Source organism: Anguilla rostrata, chromosome 3, assembly GCF_018555375.3.
Source record: "Anguilla rostrata isolate EN2019 chromosome 3, ASM1855537v3, whole genome shotgun sequence".
Lineage (NCBI taxonomy): Eukaryota > Metazoa > Chordata > Actinopteri > Anguilliformes > Anguillidae > Anguilla > Anguilla rostrata.
Window position 1 is genome coordinate 5,037,461 of NC_057935.1, and position 6,259 is coordinate 5,043,719.

Genomic DNA, 6,259 nt, shown 5'->3' on the forward strand with positions numbered 1-6,259 from the left:
GAGGGGCGGCGTATGGAGGGCAGAGGTGACCGTACTGCCCCATCTGGTTCTGCGGGGACGACATAGCGGGGGACTGATGGCGGTGACAGTCCAGCCACGCCCCTAGTCAGCGAGCCTCCCGCGGGCTGCCAGGGCCAAGAATGACCCGTTATGAACTGCACCCCGAGAGTGACAGATGGGGCCTTCCCCCCCCCCCACCCCCCTCCCATTTCCCCTACAGTGGGCAAGGTCATGACCCTCCACCTTACAACCCCCTCCCCCCACTCCACAACTCCCCACCCCCCCCCCAAACATATGGAGCAGTGGGTATGCTCCCAGAAAAAGCCTACAAAGACTCCTCCTAAAGCAGTGGTAACCAGCCCTGTTCCTGGAGATCTACCGTCCTGTAGGTTTTCACTCCAACCCCAACAAAGCCACACCTCATTCAACAGCTAGAGGCCTTGTTGAGCTACTGATTAGTAGAATCAGCTGTGCCAAATTTGGGTTGAAATTAAAACCTACAAGATGGTAGATCTCCAGGAACAGGGTTGGTTGCCACTGTCCTAAAGCATATAATCACCTCCTCCCTTCTTACACTGTCAGTACAATCACTTAGGCTTGCAGTGCTACTGTGACACCTCAAATACCACCTCCTTTAATTACATTTTCATCGATTCAGATGGAAACACTTTGTATATTAATGTATGAATGATCGATTATCACTTCAGTTTGTGACATTTAAATATTTTCATTTTAAACTTTTGCTTTTCCTCCCTCTGGGAAGTTTTTTTATTTTATTTATTTGTTTATTTTTACCTCAGTTGCTAGCCAAACTTTCTTCTTCACTCTCACTTACGGGTCTTTGTGACAGTGTCTCAGTAAAGTTTTAAAATATATATAATTTAAATGCACATATATCACACAGAGAAACACCTCCAGTGAAAACACAATCATTAAGAAAAAAAAAAAATTAATTAGAAATTAAAAATTAATTTTTGTACATCTGCCGCTTCGCAGGGCTATAAAGGTGCGGCGTTGGCAGTAATGACAGACGTGCCGTAATTAGTCCACAGTAAACAATGAGCTCCAGGAACGTTTGAATGCAAATTACTCACACACACACACACACACACACACACACACGCACAAAAGCCCGGCAGACAACGTGGCACGATGCAGTCAAACAACTTTTGCAATTATGTAAAGCTTCCAGGTTATTGTCTGGATCTGGGAAATAATGTTGATTTATTCGTTCATTGTTTTTTTTTTTTTTTTGTTTTTTTTTTTGTTTTTTGAGTGCCCTGCCCATTAAAATCTTTCCACGCCACATTTTAACGATGAGACGTGGAGGAGGGAATAAGAGACAGGTACTGCGAGGGTGCAGACCTGAATGGAAAAAGTTTAAAATCGGATTTTGAAAAAAAAGGGACATTTAATAAACCCGGCCGATCCCTGGCCCAGGGGCGGACCAGTACAGTTACTGATGTCTGATTGCCGAAACGTGCCAGCTCACTCCGCATTGCGTTGAATTTATTATTTCGCTTCTCTGACAGTCACAAAATGTTTTTCGGGTTCAGACTGGGCTGTGTGTGACAAAAATAATTTTGTGAAATTTTCTCTCCCTCCCCTTGGCGGTCGCTGTAGGCCTATTGATTACGCTGTTATGAGGTTACGTTGATGTCATTTTTTTTTAATTTCATCATCGTAATTGTTGTTTAGTTTTGTTTTTGCGATGGATATCATTCTCACCTGTTTTTTTTTTTTTTTGCAAGTCATTTGATTTCGGTATTTTTTTTTTTTTTGTAAATATGTCTAGCCGCTTCTTTCAGCTCGGAAATTAGGTTGAAATGCAATTTTCTTTGTGCCAGCGCTGTTCCACGCTGTCGTTATTATTTCGCTGTCATTTTCTTGTCTTATTGTTTTGTTATTGCTGCCTTCACACGTCGTCATTTTGTCATTCTGAGTGTGTCGCGTAAGGTCTGAGCCAGCGTTTCCCAACCGGTGTGCCGTCAGGTGAGGCCAGGTGTGCCGTGTGAAAAATCCTTTAAAAAATGTTTACATTTTCAAGTGAATTAAAAAAACTTAAATGAACAAATCCCATTCACAAAAGCCAAAGTAAATGTCATTAAAATGCATATCGCTTAATTAAAACCCCAAAAGAACAGTTAGGCCTACTGTTGGCACGTCACATGAACGTCAGTCAATGCCTTTATGCTTTTGAGGGTGGTGTGCCATGAGATTCTGTATATTTGGAAAGTGTGCCGCGGAAGGAGAAAGGTTGGGAAACGCTGGTCTGAGCTGTCTTTCTGACCCTGCTTTCAAACTTCATGCTCTGTCAATGCACGTTTATTTTTTACATTTTACGGTCAAATTTTTAAAAATCCCTTTTCTTTATCGAACACTCCTCAGCATTTGAACTTTTACTCCGTTAATAGAGAGTCGCTCTCTCTCCGTCTTTCTTGAGTTTTTTCTTTTTTTTTGTTGAAACATTGTCATTTTCTCTCTTTTTCTCTTTACTTCTCTTTGGGAGTAATTGCAGTTATTGTCAATTAATTATGCAGCAGCTGAAAATTTAGGCGAGAGAGGGAGGGAAGAAAAGAGAGAGAGAGAAAGCAGGAGACAAGGTGAGACAAAGAGATAAAGAAAGAGTTAGGAGAAGGTGGGAAGATAGAGAGGGGAGATGCTGAGAGAAAGAATGAAATAGAAAATGGACTACTGAGGGGGGAGAGAGAGAAAGAGTGAGAGAGTGAGTGACAGAGAGACAGAGAGAGAGAGTGAGTGAGTGACAGAGAGAGTGAGTGAGTGAATGAGTGAGTGAGTGAGAGAGTGAGTGACAGAGAGAGAGAGTGAGTGACAGAGAGAGTGAGTGGGTGAATGAGTGAGCAAGTGAGAGAGAAAGAGAGAGTGAGTGTCAGAGAGAGAGAGTGAATGAGTGAGCGACTGAGAGAGAATGAGTGAGTGAATGCGTGAGCGAGTGAGAGAGAGAGTGAGTGACAGAGTGAGCAAGTGACAGAGAGAGAGAGTAAGTGAGTGAATGAGTGAGTGAGTGAGAGAGAGAGCAGGAGAGACTAAGACAGCGAGAGAATATTAGACTGAGAGAGCGGGTAGGGGTGACAGACAGTTAGCGGCTGGGTGATTAAAGTATGAATCATCAGAAGTTGCCGTACGGTTTGTGAAAAGAACACGAAGCTGGGATCCTGGACCCCGTCCCCCCGATCTGAAAATCATCCGCTGGAGGTCCCCTGCTTGTCTTTGTCCCCCCTCTTAAAGACACAGCGTAGTCACTAATTACGGCCCTCCATCACACCCATGATTAGCTTAATTAGAGCCATTTAAATAATTTCACCCCCCCCCCCCACGCGTTTTTTTTCTCCTAAAGACCAAGATGTTTATGGAATAATCTGAGCAACTTCAGCTTTACAGTTCTGTTTCCTTTTCATCTCTCTAATGAAAGAAAAAGAAAGAAGAAAAAGAAAAAGAAAAAAAAAAAAACAGTTTGGTCCAGATTCTGGGAAAGGTTTTAGCGAACAGCGGGGGGGGGGGGGGGGGGGCGAGTTTAGAGAAGGGCTTATTCAGTGGAAGAATACCAGGAGAAGGAAGCAGGCGGGCAGACAGAAATCATCTTGTGGCGCTGTGGGGGGTTTTGGGGGGGGGGGGGGAGCTTGGTGGGAGGGGTGGGGCGAGGGTGTGTACGCTGGCCTTCACTCTATTTCCGCGATTCTTGTTTAAATTATGTCGCAAATCATCTTGTTTTTTTTTAAATTTATTTTGAGACGCCACACTCATGTGGACATATTAGTGTGTCAATTTCCCCTGCTTTTGCGACCGACCCCCCCCCCCCCCCCCCCTTATTAAAAGCCTTGAGAGTTGACTTACGACTCCCATTTTTACAGTAATTGAAGTCATTATTTGGATAAGTGACATCACCCGTTCTTCTTTTTCATTTTTTTTTTCTTTCTCTCTCTCACCACATCTCCGGTCTCTTGTATCTCTGGGCCCGGGGGCATCCTGCCATCTTAATCCCTGAGTGGTATCTATGCTTCAGATGAGTCAGTCGCCAAACCCTCCAGGCCCTTGGAAACATAATGCGAGACTTTTAAAACCTTACCTGCTCAGGGGAGGGTGGTGGAAGGTGGGGGAAGAAGTGGAGGGGGGGAGGGGGGAGGGGGGCTTTTTGGGAGGTAGCACTTTGAGGGTTCAAAAGGGGAAGTTGTTGTGGTGGTTGCAGGGTTCCCAGATCACCATGAAGCAGATGGGGTCTTCAGTAGGCCCAGACCCGCGGTGGGTCTAGATCAGACAGTGTATGTGTTCTGGTGTCATTCAATTTCCTCTATCCATCCCTCCCTCCATCCCTCCCTCTCTCCCTCCCTCCCTTCAGTCCTAGACACATCCATGTACTCTGCTACATGTTATTAGACATGACAATACCAGCTGGGCTGTTTGAAGGACGAAGAGTTAGGAAAAGACAGATTGTTCACTGGAGCGTTTGTTTCACGCTAGTCTGAATCACAGTATGCAACGTATTTTTTCTCAGATCAATGCCCCACCTGCCCCCCCCGCCCCCCCCCCCATCCTGGAAAATATGTCTTGTGTGGCAGGAGGGAGGGTGTGATTTATGATTTTTTTTTATTTTTTTAAACCAGCTGTCTACATATGTGTCTGCAAACCCTTGGCACCATGATTTATCTCTGACTCAATTAGTAGAATGAATGGCTCCCATTAACATGGCTTATAGTTGGAGGAGTGGTTGGTAGATGGTCCCCTTGTTGCTGATCTGGAGAGGTATCTCAAACTCTGAAGCCCTGGAGCTCCGTGCCCCCCCCACCCCGCCCTCCCCACCCTCCCTCATGAACTGGTCATTTTAACAGACCCGCAGGAAATATATAAACTCTTACCAGATACATTCGAGAAGCTGAGCAGAAGCTTTGCCGGGTACCCTGGCGTTTTTTAAAAAGCCCAGGTGGACCGGAACCCTTGCCTCTGACCCGAGTTTCTCGGGGGTAATGAATGGATGATTTAGGAGGTGCGGCGGGACCCTCCACGGACGGGAGACACACCGCCTGACAGCAGCAAAGCGGTTAACGGAACAGACAGGATCCAGGTTCGGGGGAGGGAGTCTCGGGTTCCCACGCGTTCCCCGTGGGACTCATTTAACCAGCGCACGCACACAAACACTGAGGCGCTGAATCACCTGAGGTTTTTTCTTTAACGTGCGTCGTCCCCCATTAAGAGAACCGTTTATTTGGATCTCTACTGAAAGGGTTTCAGTTTTCAGATCCCCATGCTATTGCCATGCCTGCACACACCCTCCCCTCACCACCAACAGCGCTCTCTGATCTTCAGTCTGGCCCTTTAGAGATGTGTGTGTGTGTGTGTGTGTGTGTGTGTCTGTGCGCACACATGCATGAGGGAGAGGCAGAGAATGTGTGTGTGTGTGTGTGTGTGTCCGTGCACACGCATGCATGAGGGAGAGGCAGAGAATGTGTGTGTGTGTGTCTGTGCACACGCATGCATGAGGGATAGGCAGGGAATGTGTGTGTGTGTGTCTGTGCACACGCATGCATGAGGGAGACGCAGGGTGTGTGTGTGTGTGTGTGTGTGTGTATGCATGCGTGAGAAAGGGAGAGCGAGCATGAGAAAAAGCCTATGTGTGTGTATGAGATTGTGTGCAATTGTGAGGATTCATCTACACGTTTGTGTGTAAGAGTATCTGTATCCATTGGTCTGGTCTGTATATACAGTATATCCATATGTCTGCCTGTAAAAAAAAAAAAAAAAAATTTAAGAGTAAAATGCGTTGGCTTGTTACTGAGAAAAACGGTCAGCATTGTTTGTCTAGCCTGTATCCCGTCATATCTTTCTTTGTTCCTGGAAAAAGTCAATGCATCAGGGCGTGTGTCTGTGACAGCGTTCATGTCCCAGTGCTGGTGGCTGTTTCTCACAGTGCCGTATTGATTACTGTGCGAGTCTAATAATTGGCCCGGTCTATGGGCTGCCATGTTCTGCCTGATTGTATAGAATGATAGGCCATTGCTATCAGCCACCATTTCTCTCTCCTCCTCGTTCTCCTCCCCTTATCCGTGTCTGTATCTGTCTCTCCTTATCCCTCCCGCGCTCTCTTTATCTCTCCGTAAATTCATCTCCTCCTCCTTTTCTCTGGATTGATCCGTCTGTCTTTGTACACTGTCGTAATATCCCTATGCATCAGCTATTACAACAAGTTGTTGTCAGTGTACTTGTCAGGCGTGTTACTTCGGCAAAGGCTCGTGTAAACGGTGTA